The sequence below is a fragment of the Pristis pectinata genome, chromosome 8 (assembly GCF_009764475.1).
Source record: "Pristis pectinata isolate sPriPec2 chromosome 8, sPriPec2.1.pri, whole genome shotgun sequence".
Taxonomy (NCBI): Eukaryota; Metazoa; Chordata; class Chondrichthyes; order Rhinopristiformes; family Pristidae; genus Pristis; species Pristis pectinata.
This window is the reverse complement of record NC_067412.1, coordinates 85,219,121-85,233,648: the sequence shown is the minus strand read 5'-3', so window position 1 is coordinate 85,233,648 and position 14,528 is coordinate 85,219,121. Positions and strand designations below refer to the sequence as shown.

At 43.0% G+C, this 14,528-nt stretch overlaps 1 protein-coding gene across 3 annotated transcripts in view; it reads left to right on the top strand.

The window, feature by feature from the left end:
- Positions 1-479: 479 nt before the first annotated feature.
- LOC127573618 (serine/threonine-protein kinase PAK 3) overlaps positions 480-14,528 on the top strand; it is a 186,836-nt gene continuing 172,787 nt past the window's right edge. For 2 of the 3 annotated variants that reach the window (XM_052021999.1, XM_052021997.1), the window contains exon 1: positions 493-601. The gene's annotated coding sequence lies outside the window, so the exon portion shown is untranslated. Of the gene's footprint in view, positions 602-14,528 lie in introns of all 3 variants that reach the window. The other variant, XM_052022003.1, reaches the window with a different exon arrangement.

Here is a 14,528-nt window from a genome sequence, read left to right as displayed (position 1 = left end):
CATATCAGTTAATCGAATTGCTGCAATTTATCTTCGGGGGAAGGGGAACAACGATTGGCGTTGGGCATTCTGATCACTGTCCACTAACCTCTGTAACAGTCAGTTGTAATACCTTCCACAGTTGAATAGTCTAGTGGCTTTCACCGTCCTGGCTCATACATAAAGAGAAAGGGGATGGAAGTTAATAAGTTGCTTTGAATTAGGAAAGGGAAGGGTTAAAAATAAAAAAAAGATGCAGCACCAGCAATGGGCTCAAATACCATCATGGCAAATCCTCTGGAAGCCCTCGCCGTTACATTAGTAATCAAAGCAAATATCTGTCTATAAACGAATACGGGAGGCAAAGTCGACTAATAAAGATGAACAGTGTGGGCTTATTTTGTCAAATGCAAATAGGGAAACATGGTAGAGCTTGCGCTGACTGGAGCAGAGGCTGCTGTGAATAATTTTGATAGGGTTGACACACATTTGGAGGTTTTACTTCCGCTCTTTCCGCCATCCAGCAGGAACAATAAAAGAAATCAGCCTGTTAAGAACGACTGAAAGGACAGTAGGGATGAAGAGGAAGAGCTAGCCGGTAGATCGGAGAACCGACCCAGAGGTATTTCATTTAAATAAATTCCACCTCCTCCTCCTTCTTTGGAAGAATGGCTGCGGGTTTCAGTGCGGTACACACACACACACCAGCAGCGCACTGAGCTCAGTGTTGAGTTTCACATAGCAGCGGGCTGCCTGGCGCTAAGGCTCTCGGCTCTCGGCTCTCGGCTCTCGGCTCTGCTCTGTCTCGGGAGGAGTCCCCGTGGCTCTCTCTTGCAGATCTTGTGTTTCTTTTATCCGCGTCGTTAATACTGAGGGTTCCTCCCCAGTGGGGATATTTAGCGCCCTCCGAAAGTCTTCGCGTTTGAAACGAGCTTGCTCAAGTTGAATGGGGAAAAAGTACAGTACATTGGGACGCCTTGACGGTATTAACGGTTTGCAGCAAAGCCGGGATCTCCTTGCTGAGCTTGTCAGTTGAGCTATCTGGATTACACCTGCTGTTGTGTAGTGGAGAATAATGCACAATCGTAAAAAGTCAGCCTTGAGCACACATTCTCATCTCTGTGCTGGGTGTTTAACCACTGTTTAATATTTTAAGGAAGTATTTCTGTCGACATAAAGGGTCTGTTAAGCAATGTGATAATTTCACATGTGACACTGACTCTTTTGCTGCACCAAGCTATGATATCTTCCTTTCTGCAGTTCAGTACCTCTTCAACTCCCTGTCAGTCGGATTGTGGGACCAGATCTTCCAGCCAGTGTCAGCTGTTATCTATGTAAACAACTCTTCAGGATTAAGGGTGCAAGGTTCTAAAAATACCCTAATGGCCAGAAGTTGCATTTCACCCAATTTTCCTGTGCTGTGAATAGCACTGGTAGCCAGTTGGGTCCCCTGTACAAACTCACATAGTTAGCCGAAAAATCATTGGAAACAGTGTTAGGGTTGTTTACGCCCAGGAACACCCGTGGCAAGTTCAGCTTCAGTTGTTTGGAGCTTCTAAGAGTTTGCCATGCGCCATTCTGAGAAGAGTATCATCTCCTAAAGGTACACTCCCCATGGCAGCCATTCACCAGCAACACCCACTGTGGCTTTAATGGAGGAGGGAGAGGCTGCAGGGGAGAAGGAGAGAGATGTCAGATTCATGCAAAGGGATAGAGGATACCTCACCAGAGATGTAGATGTTAGATACAAGATCCTGTGCATGAAGTGGCTAGGACACCAGCCCAGGTTACTGCATTAAGTATCTGACTGGAGCTGGTTCCAAACATCTCCAACAAGTGTGAGAATCTCCACTCATTTGAGTAAAACAGAAAGAGATTTCACGTCTTCACAAGGCAGAGTGGCTAAGTTGGCTACCACTAAGAACTGTTATAATGAGCCATTTCAGTAAATGGGTCAGGAATTAGTTTTTTGATGTGCTTTGCTCAGTGCGTGGAGGGATTGTTGTGTGTTTTCTTGTCTTGTGAACTTGGTTGGGTATTGGAGTGTGCAGGGGATCACATTGCCTGCATTGGGGACTATGATTTAGCAGGCTCCTTAGGAAAAGGATGTCTCTATGGTGTTCACTCAATGGCTTCTTGCTGTATTCAGGGAGAATATAGAACAGTACAGCACAGCATAAGAACAGGCCCTTTGGCCCATGATGTCTGTACCAACCATGATGCCAATTTAAGGAGATGTGTCTGTTGGTGTTTCCTTGGAATTTTCTTCAAAGGTTGCCTTGTCCTCCTGCTCCTAATACTCCTGTTCCTCAGCCTTGCACCTGTTGTCACTCAGGATTTGGTTCTGCCTGCTGCTCCAGCTCTGGCCTCAGCTGTTGGCTGGACTGTGCCACATACAGTCGGTAACAATGACGTCTCCTGACCAGATGGGTAGGCCCTGCAGGGAACCTCTGGACAGGTGCAGGCAGAGGAATCTTATTTTGTAGACTAGTAACATTTTCACAGTTCTGGTGCCGGCATGGCTCTTGTGTTGGCACTCAGTAGTGGTGGTATGACTGCCAGTCTGTACAAGGTGCCAGGGAAGTTGAGGGAGCCCTTGTGCCCCAGGATCCAAGCCTTCAAGTAGTGCTGGCTATGGAAAATATCTGGAGGTGCGATCTCCTTGAATGAAAGCTTTAAGTGTTCCCTGGAACATTACATTGACCAAGAAGGAAGTCTTCTGATAATCCACAACCATCTGCAGATTGGGGGAGGGGAAACTTTTCTATGAGTGAATTACACAGATGACAAAAAGGTCCTGGGAGCCTTATCGGTACATGAGTGACTTCCTGGTCTCGAGTGAAACCAACCGTGCTGGCAGATCACTGCAGGATAGCAACATTATGACCACTTTGAACTAAAATTGACTTTTTTTTTGTTCTAATTGTGTTCTTCCTTGTAAAAAAAAATTGTATATATACATGTTTATCTTGTGAATGCTGCTTATCTGATGCTATGTGCCTGTGATGCTGCTGCAAGTAAGTTTTTCATTGCACCTGTGCATACATGTACTCATGCATATGACGGTAAACTCAACTTTGACTTTGAGATCCCAGTGCCTGAGTTGACATCTGTTCCTCACTGATGTCGAAGTAGGAAAACTCATCTCTTGTGATTACAGTGCCTGGGTGTCCTCTCTGATACAACAATGAGCACTTGATTGGGACACACGGCAGAGACCTGTCATGGTCTCTTAGGAGGAACCTGTGATGAGGAAGTTGAAAGTTGACCTTGATAGAAAAAGGCAATCCAGGCTCAAGAATGTGGTCAAATGTCTTCCCACTGCTTTTCATATATGTTAATAGCTGGAAATGGGCATTGTGCAGGCATCTAATATGGGGAAAATATCTGCTGAGTTAATGTGATCATTGTACAAAAGTGCTTGATTTCCAACAGGTGTTATTTCATCTAGAAATGGTTGCTGGGTCAATCAGTTTAAATTGATTTATGCACAATTTGCACAAATGAGTTGTAACCAATTCAATTTCCTGGGCTAAGTTTTGTTTTGTTACAGCAGCACTAGACTTTTGAACTCTCAATTCTCTCCTGTTTCTCATTTCCTCTCTGGCCTTGTCCATGAAACCCACTACCTATTTTCACTGAACCATGTCTCATTTTGACTAGTCAAGTCCAACCTCATTTTGATGCTAAAATTTCTCATGCTAAATAACACTGAAGTCAGTTACCTCACTCAGCCATGATCTGTCTTTCAAAGTTCCCATTGTCCACTGCTCTTTTTCTCTGACCTTCAATGTCCTCCTGTTCCTCTCTGAAACCCTTGATTGGTCTTGAATGTCTCTACTGAATCTTCAGATTCAGAATCTTCAGGAAATGTTCAGATTTCCGTTCCTGTCATGGAACTGAAAAGGGCTTGTGAAAGTGGCAAGTAATATCGCTGTGACTGCAACCTTGGTGCATGGTACCTCCTTGTGCTCTGCACTCCTTAGCATGGTTGCCCCATCTCCCTTGTAGTCCCTTTTCTTCACTGCCCCACGTAGTGGAATTGGTCTGAGTTCATTCTTCAGTATCACAACTATGACACAAGTATTTCTACAAACTTTTTCTCTTCCCTTCCTTCCTTCATCTTCAGTATCCCATATGGACTAGCCTCCCTGATGTCCTTTGTTTCAGTTACATACTGCTCATTCAGGGCCGGACCCAGCTCACTTCTGAAATCACAGCTCGTGGTCCTTGCTTGCCCACATCTGCATGGGCCATAGAACCATACAGCACAAAACAGGCCCTTCGGCCCACCATGTTGTGCCGTCCATCAAACCACCCTCACACTACCTAACCCCTTCCTCCTGCATATCCCCCCCATCCCACACTCCTCCATATGCCTATCCAACAAGCTCTTGAACCTGTCCAATGTATCTGCCTCCACCACCACCCCAGGCAGTGCATTCCATGCACCAACCACTCTCTGGGTGAAAAACCTCCCCCTGACATCTCCCCTGAACCTCCCACCCATAACCTTAAAGCCATGCCCTCTCGTCTTGAGCATTGGTGCCCTGGGAAGGAGGCGCTGACTGTCTATCTATTCCTCTCAATATTTTATATACCTCTATCATGTCTCCTCTCATCCTCCTCCTTTCCAGTGAATAAAGCCCTAGCACCTTAAGCCTCTCCTCATATTCAATACTCTCTAATCCAGGCAGCATCCTGGTAAATCTCCTCTGCACCCTCTCCAACACCTCCACATCCTTCCTATAATGAGGTGACCAGAACTGAACACAGTACTCTAAGTGTGGCCTAACTAGAGTTTTATAAAGCTGCATCATCACCTCGCGGCTCTTAAACTCAATCCCGCGATTTATGAAAGCCAACATCCCATTGGCCTTCTTAACTGCTCTTTCCACCTGTGAGGCAACTTTCAATGAACTGTGAATATGAACCCCCAGATCCCTCTGCTCCTCCACACTGCCAAGTACCTTGCCATTTACCCAGTACTCTGCCCTGGAGTTTCCTTCCAAAGTGTACCACCTCACACTTCTCCAGATTGAACTCCATCTGCCACTTGTCAGCCCAGCTCTGCATCCTATCAATATCCCTCTGTAAGCTCGGACAGCCCTCCACACTATCCACAACACCGCCGATCTTAGTGTCGTCCGCAAACTTACCAACCCAGCCCTCCACCCCCTCATCTAAGTCATCTATAAATATCACAAAAAGTAGAGGTCCCAGAACCGATCCCTGCGGGACACCACTAGTCACTGCCCTCCAATCCGAGGGCACTCCTTCCACCACAACCCTCTGCTTTCTACATGCAAGCCAATTCCTAATCCACACAGCCAAGCTTCCTTGGATCCCTTGGCTTCTGACCTTCTGAAGAAGCCTACCATGAGGAACCTTATCAAACGCCTTACTAAAATCCATGTAAACCACATCCACCGCACTGCCCTCATCAATCTTCCTGGTCACCTCCTCAAAGAACTCTATCAGGCTTGTGAGGCAAGATCTTCCCTTCACAAAGCCATGCTGACTGTCCCTAATCAGTCCATGATTCTCTAGGTGTTCATAAATCCTATCCCTTAGAATCCTTTCTAACAGCTTACCCACCACAGACGTGAGACTCACCGGTCTATAATTCCCTGGCCTATCCCTATTACCTTTTTTGAACAAGGGGACAACATTCGCAACCCTCCAATCCTCCAGCACCATCCCCGTGGACAACGAGGACTCAAAGATCCTTACCAGCGGTTCAACAATCTCCTCCCTAGCTTCTCGAAGCAGCCTGGGGAAAATCCCATCAGGCCCCGGAGATTTATCTGTCTTAATATTATTTAACAACTTCAACACATCCTCCCTCTTGATATCTACAACCTCGAGAACATTACCCCTACCAGCACTCCCTTCCGCGTCATCAAGACCCCTCTCCCTGGTGAATACCGAAGAGAAGTACTCATTGAGAACTTCTCCCACTTCCGCCGCCTCCAGGCAAATTCTCCCACCTTTGTCCTTAATTGGACCTACCTTTATCCTAGCCATCCTCCTACCCTTCACATACTTGAAAAAGGCCTTGGGATTTTCCTTAACCCTACTAGCCAACGCCTTTTCCTGTCCCCTTCTAGCTCTCCTCAGCCCTTTCTTAAGTTCCTTCCTCGCTACCCTATATTCCTCACGGGCCCTGTCTGAACCTTGCTGCTTATACCTCATGTACGCTACCTTCTTCTCCCTAACAAGTCGTTCCACCTCTCTCGTCACCCACGGTTCCTTCACCCTGCCATTCCTTCTCTGCCTCACCGGGACATATTTATCCCTAACGTCCTGCATAAGATCCCTGAACATCGACCACATCTCCATGGTACATTTTCCTTCAAAAAGGACATCCCAATTTACACTCCCAAGTTCCCTCCTTATAGCCTCATAGTTCGCCCTTCCCCAATTAAAAATCCTCTTGTCCTCTCTGCACCTGTCCCTGTCCATGACAATTTTAAAAGTTATGGAGCAATGGTCACTGTCCCCCAAATGCTCACCCACCAATAGATCCTTCACCTGTCCCGGTTCATTTCCTAAAACTAGATCTAATATGGCATTCCCTCTAGTCAGCCTGTCAACATACTGCGTCAGGAATCCCTCCTGGACACATTTAACAAATTCCGTCCCATCTAAACCTTTGGCACTAAGCAGGTTCCAGTCTATATTTGGGAAGTTGAAGTCTCCCATTATAACAACCCTGTTATTTTTGCTTCTCTCCAAACACTGCCTGCCAATCTGCTCCTCTATATCTCTACTGCTACCGGGGGGCCTAAAGAATACTCCTAGTAGAGTAACTGCTCCTTTCTTGTTCCTTAATTCCACCCATACAGACTCTAGAGATGATCCTTCTACAACATCCATCTTTTCCACAGCCGTAACAGTGTCCCTGACCAGTATTGCCACCCCTCCCCCTCTTCTCCCCCCTTCCCTATCCCTCTTAAAACACTGAAAACCAGGAATATTCAATATCCACTCCTCTCCTGACATCAGCCACGTCTCAGTAATAGCCACGATATCATAGTCCCCCATACTTATCCAAGCCCTCAGTTCATCCCCCTTATTCCTGACACTTCTTGCATTTAAGTAAACACACTTCAGTCCATCTACCTTACTACTTTTATAGCCTGTATTCTGCTTCTCCTTCCCCAAAGCCTCTCTACCTGTTTGATCTAACTTTTCCCCATTTCCTTCTTCCTCTGACCTACTCCTCCGGTTCCCTTCCCCCTCACAAACTAGTTTAAACGCTCCTGAACCACCCTAGCAAATCTCGCCGCAAGGATATTGGCCCCCTTCTGGTTCGGGTGTAACCCGTCCTCTCTGTACAGGTCCCACCTTCCCGAGAAGAGATCCCAATGATCCAGAAATCTAAAACCCTCCCTCCTGCACCAGCTTCTCAGCCGCGCATTTATCTGCCACCTCCTCCTATCACGTGGCACTGGCAGCAATCCCGAGATTGCTACCCTTGAGGTCCTGTTCCTCAATTTTCTGCCTAGCTCCCTGAACTCACTCTTCAGGACCTCATCCCCCTTCCTACCTATGTCGTTGGTGCCAACATGGACCACAACTTCTGGCTGCTCTCCCTCCCGCTCAAGAATCCTGTGAACCCGATCAGTGACATCCCGGACCCTGGCACCTGGGAGGCAACATACCATCCAGGATTCATGCTCACTGCCACAGAACCTCCTATCTGTTTCCCTGACTATCAAGTCCCCTATCACTACAACATGTCTCTTTCCCACCCTTCCCTTCTGAGCAGCAGTACCAGTACCAGTCCCAGTGCCAGAGACCTGGTAACTGCAGCTAGGCCCCTGCAGGTCATCCCCCTCAACAGCTTCCAAGGCAGAAAACTTGTTACTGAGGGGAACAGCCTCCGGGGTTCCCTGCTCTGTCTGCCGGCCGATCAAGCTGACCCTCTGCACCCTCAAAATAGGTGGCAAAATCGCAGCAGCAACAGCTGTTGTGGATAATAGTACAGAGGTTCTGCCCCAGTGTTCCCCCACCCCCAGATTGGACCTGATTGCTTTTGACAGGACACATAGATGGGGCTCAAAGCCTTGTCTTGTGTCAAAGCTGAAACACTTTAAAAGTCGGTAAATAGCTCAACATTAAGAGACATTAAAAATATGGTTAAATTGAAGTAAATATTTTTAATGTAATTTTTTTTTAAACAGAAGGTTAATTACCTCACCCTATTACTGCAATTTTTGGATTACCAAGGATAGGGTCTGGCCATTTATCTGCTTCCGCTAACCGTATGATTGCTTTTGTTACATTAATGGCCAAACGATCCATTTTGCTTAACTGGAAGGATCCAATACCCCCTACTACTTTTCAATGGTTTTCTCAAACTATATCATGTTTAAACTTGGAAAAAATTAGGAGTGGTACTGTTGATCCTTCGCTTAAGTTTGAAGATATTTGGAGTCCATTCATTCAATATTTTCACATGATGTAGATCCCCTTTCAATAACTTTCCAACTTAGAGGAACAGAGTTGACGACGTAATATTGCTCTGTTTCTACTGAGAAATTTTAGCCCAGTTTTTTTCTTTTTTTTTGTTGTTTGTTTTTTTTTTGAATTTTTTTTGTTTAGTTTAATTTATATTGTTTTCAATTTTTCTTATTGATTTGTTTTTTTTTAAATTTATGTCATAAATCTTTTTCTTTCCTTTTATATTAATTTACTAAGAGATCATTGGATCTACAGATTTTTTTATATTTTATTGTTCTTTATGACTATCTATGCTATGATTGTTATCCCGATCTCTTTGTATTACATGTATAAATGTTGATGCTATATATCAATCTGTATTAATTTGAAAACTAATGAAAACATTGAAAAAGAAAGAAGGTTAATTAATATAAAAATGTGAGAATTGGGAACTGGAATAGGCCATTTGACCCTTTGAGCCTGCTCCACCATTCATTGGATCATGGCTTATTGTCTAAATTCTGTACCCTATTCCTGCTTTCTCCACATATCTCTTTAGCCTATAGTACTACATATAATGCCCTCTTGAAAATATTTAATGATATGGCTTCAACTGCCTTCTGTGGTAGAGAATTCCACAGGTTCACCACTCATTAGGTGAAGAAGTTTGTCTTTGTCTCAGTGCTGAGTGGTCTACCTGTATGCTTAAGCTGTGACCCCAGGTTCTGGACTTCACTACCTTTCTTGCATTTGATCTATGGAGCCCTGTTTCATTGGGGTGCCCTCTTATTCTTCTAAATTCTAGTAAATATAAGGAAAACTGTCCAAATCTTCCTTCACACATCGTGAAAAATTAAAACGCTTAGGAATAATTAAAAGCATTAAATGAAAATAATTTTTAAAAACTTGTTTTCGCATTTGCATCCTCATCTGCAGAGCTAGAATCACCAATGAAATGAATGGGACCTCTGAACCTACATGAAATCTACCCTAGTGCAGGACCTGAGAGTCAATTTCCCTACATGATGTTGGGGAATTCCTGCAGGGAGATTTGTGATGGAGCGCAGTGACTGAATTGCTTCAGTCAGTTAGTAAACTTTGGACTCCCATGTTTGAATAGTGTACGTGTGGAAACTTGAAACCTGATGAAATGTTACCCCCTGAACACTGGCAATTCCAATCTGATCAGTTGACTCCAGCTATAAAACTCACCTCAAGAAATCGGTTTCCATGTGTTTGCAGATTGTTTTGCCTCTCCACTCATTCCATGGTGGGTTATAATTTCCATCAGTAAATCCTTAGTAAAATAGTGGATCTTGCCACAAACCTGAGGTCCTTGCCATTAATTACATCTTCCTAACCTGCTGCTTATCCCCAGGTAAATCAGATTATTTCCAACCGCTGAATCCTACTCAAAACTAAGTGAAGCTCCATAGAAAGCCTCTCCATCGCAAAGCCTTCCATCTTCAAACACTCAGCACCCAGCTCAGCCTATTTGCTATTGAAGCTCTCAACTGTACCTTTGATGTGTCCAGTGTTAGCCAGTCTTCCTCCCTTCACTATTCCTAAGCTCCTGCTAATGAAATCTTTGCTGTAATCCACATCATATCTCAGGAAACACCTCAAGCTTAAAACCTTGTCCTTTTCCATTTTTATGACCTTGGTTTCTTGGGCATATTTCTTTTCCTTCGGTCCACTGTTAGTGGTTCAGACTCCATATCCTCATTTCCTTCTTTATAGCCTGCTTAAGACTCATTTCTTTGAATGTGCTCCAGAGAATTTTCTTTAATTTCACATCTAATTCTTTCCCTTATGCCTGTGTGAAGTACATTAGAATCCTCAGTTAAAGATCACTTACAATATGTGTGTGCATGTATTATTTGTGATGCAAATGATGGAGTAATAATTAGATTGATTGGATTTGATTTTCAAATGAGTTACTGGAGTAATGTATTGCGGGAATGTGTTTAAAACCACTTGTATAACTTTTGTTAGGTTAGTGACAGGAAGCTGTGATTGTTATTTTCTAGGATGGTGAGGGTAATTCTGCTGCAGATATCAAACCCCTCCCAGGGATCCCCTACCCAAGCTTGTGAAAGGATCCAATAAAAACAGAAAATGCTGAAAAAGTCTCAGCAGGTCAGGCAGCATCTGTGGAAGAAGAAACACAGTTAATGTTTCAATCTGAAATATTAACTCTGTTTCTCTGTCGACAGATGCTGCCTGACCCGCTGAGTCTTTCCAGCATTTTCTGTTTTAATTTCAGACTTCCAGCTGACGTTTCTTTGGTTTTCATTTAATGTAAAAGGCTGTGTCAGCCAATGAATGGAAAATCATGCTATCATTGAAGAGAACAGTTAAAAACAAGTAAACTGCTGGTGCAACAGAAATAACACATCAGTAAGTCAACAACCATGGAAATCTGGAGATGTGTACTTCGAGTACACAGTGAGCTTGGTCACAGATGAATGGAGATCTGATGAAGCTGCAGATGCCAGTTTGAAACCCTATGACTTAAAAGGGGAAAGAAAAATCCACTCCTCACTGAAGCAGGAAATGATGGAGAACACTGTCGATTGTACAGATACATCTCTCTGCACTCTCTAATAGAAGTATTACACTGAGCAGCTTGAAGGTGGGCAGAACGTAAATTAAATTGCTTTAATTATGAAACAGATTTAATTAGTAAGCCTACCAAATACAACAGATTGCAGGTCATGACCTTTTGATAGAGTTTCTGTTGGTAAATCAGATGGTGGCATTGTGCATGTTTATGATGTCGTCATGTTCACAAAATATGACATGAAATTGTTACCAATACTAGGATGAATCAAGGCCATAAGTGTCTGTTCCAACTTCATAAAGGATGGAACTTCAACAAGAAGTAGATGCAGACACTTCAAAACCTGCCCCAATTATATTTTTTAATGCATGATTTTCACATGTAAAAAAAAGGATGCAATAGTTTCAGTTTGAGGCATCTGTATCTAAAACCATTGTATGTCATAACGTTGCCTTGCAGATGTAGCTCTTGTAAAAATATTACAATTTTCCAATATTTCATAGTTCAATTCATAGGAGCTGCTCGTGATGTAGAACCAGTTGGCAGTAGCTAACTTTAATTGTAGTTGTTGTCTGATAGGATACAGTTTGAAATTAAAACAGAGAAATGCTTACATTCGCATAGATTGAAAACTTCTAGCCAAGTTACAAAAAAAACATTTCTGGAAAGAGCTCTGTTACAGTTTCTGAAAAGGTACTGAGGAAAGTCAGCGGGAGAAAAGGAGTGAATATCCAACACTTTATGTATCTTATGATTGCAAGTGCAGTAAGTTGGGGTTTCTTATCACTTGGTGTAGTTATTCTGTGGATGTCATGATGTAAACATTTAGGTTATAAAACTATTGTGCATTGAATTATACTTTGGTTTGGTCTTTTATAATCACAGATTTGTGCATTATTCAAAGATGTTATCACCCTTTCAGAAGGTTGTACTTAATGTCCTGAAACCATCACTAATGTGAACTGAAAACTACCCCCCAAAAAACTCTGCATTTTAGCCTGGGCATTGAGTTTGCAGTTTCTAACCCCCTGAGTTTTTGCAGTTCCACCCAATGTCTTTCTGTGTATTTTTAATGAATCAGTACTTGCATCAGAGATTCATCAAAGCTTAATGGAAAGAAGAAAATATCAGTCTTTATATGGTGCAGACAGAGAAATATTTCCTTTCCTTCAACCACAAGTGGTAGGAAATGGTTTTGCACAAATGGCTGCTGACAGGGATACCCTTCTGACTGAAGTTTCTTCCTACAGAGTGGATTTTTTGAAATCTAATTATGTCTCCAGCACTAGTAGATCCCAGACATAGAACCTTTAGTCCTACACTGAGACATGTTATTAAAACATACTATTTTTGGAACGTTGACTACAGCTGTATTGGGAACTGAATAGCATAACAAATTAGTTCAGTTTCTGTGGCTTAATAATTGATGCAACTGAGGCTCTTGAATAATGCAGGTCTATTTGATGATTGGATCCATCCTTCTTCCTCCCTGCTCTCATACATGCATGAATGCACACAAACCACATCCCAGGTACATATAGAATCAGAATCAGGTTTATTATCACCGGCACATGTCGTGAAATTTGTTGTTTTGCAGCAGCAGTACAGTGCAAGACATAAAGTCAGAGAAGTTATTCTAAAGTGCAAAATTGAATCAATAATGCAAAAGAGGAATAATGAGGTAATGTTCATGGGTTCGTGGACCGTTCAGAAATCTGATGGCGGAGGGGAAGAAGCTGTTGCTGAATCGTTGAGTGTGGGTCTTCAGACTCCTGAAGACCCACATCTCCTCCCTGATGGTAGTAACTAGAAGAGAGCATGCCTTGGGTGGTGAGGGTCCTGAGTGTTGGATGCCATGTTCTTGGCTCTTGAAGTGGTCCTCGATGGTGGGGAGGGTTATGCCTGTGATGGAGCTAGCTGAGTCCTGCACTTTGGAGCCTGCAGTGCATGTGATGCAACCAGTCAAAATGTTCTCCACTGTACCTCTGTTTAAAAAAAAAATTTGCAAGATTCTTTCGTGACATACCAAATCTCCTCATACTCCTAACAAAGTAGAGCCGTTGGTGTGCGGCCTTCATGATTGAATCAATGTGTTGGGCCCAAGGGAGATCCTCTGAGATGTTGATGCCCAGGAACTTGAAGCTGCTCACCCTTTCCACTGCTGACCCCTCAATGAGGACTAGTGCGTGTTCTTCTGACTTCCCCTTCTGAAGTCCACAATCAATTCCTTGGTTTTGCTGACGTTGAGTGTGAGGTTGTTGTTGCGGCACCATTCAACCATTCGATCAACCTCACTCCTGTACACCTCCTTGTCGCAATCTGAGATTCTGCCAACAACAGTGGTGTCATCGGTGAATTTACAGATGGCGTTTGAGCTGTGCCTAGCCACACAGTCATGAGTGTAGAGAGTAGAACAGTGGGCTAAGCACGCATCCTTGAGGTGCACCTGTGTTGATTGTCAACGAGGAGGAGATGTTATCACCAATCCATACTGACTGTGGTCTCCTGATGATAAGGAAGTCGAGGATCCAGTTACAGAGGGAGGTACAGAGGTGCAGGTTTTGAAGCTGGTTGATTAGTGATGAGGGGATAACTACACTATGTGAATGATATACATTCATGCTACTCTGTAGTTCAAATAAGGACTTTAAAGCAAATATTGACTGCATTCTTTTTGAAGTTATTTTTGATACACAATGTCCCTCCCCTCAAGAACAACATTTTATTACCCCTGCAGATAATTTGGTAATTTTACACATGCAAGCTGTAGTAATCTCCATCTATTAACTTGACTGTAATGCCATTTACCAATTTTATGCCATCCCCTCATTTTGGAATTGAACAGTATAAAGGAACTAGTCAGGCTAATGACGTGCAGCTTTCAATAAATTGTGATTAAGTTGCATAACTGGAGACTAGTTTCATGTAGCCTTCCAATAATCACAAGTGAATACCGTGCCAATTTTTCAGTCTCTGAAAATGGAAAAACAAATCCCTAATAGTGCTTCACTATTATTCGACTCTGACGAGTTGCATTCTTTACTATTCCTTTCTGTCCATGGAAGTGTCCATTCGGAGAAGCCAACTTAAAATTATCTGGACTTCTTTCAAGGTTTTCTCAGTCAACATCATTGGGAAGATTGCCCAAGATGGCAATTCACCCTTGCTCCAGCAACTGATAATTCCATAGAATTGATAGATAATTATTGAAAATAAATTCTGCATTACCTTCAAGTAGTAAGATATCAATTATCGCCTTTTGTCTTTCACAGAGATTACAGCACTTTGAATGCTTAATTATGTAAATGTGCAAGGAGCCAAGTGGACTAACAATTGGAATAATTGTCATCCTCCACGATGTATCCAGTGAAGCCACATCTTAAAAGATACATGGTGTTGGAGTTAAATGTATAAAGTTGAAGGCCAAATTCATCATGTTATAAGTAAGCAAGAGGTAGTGGAGGAACTGTTGTGGGTTTGAGATTAAAACAAAACAGAATCTTATTTTATTTTGAAATATTCATAAAGAAGCAAACTT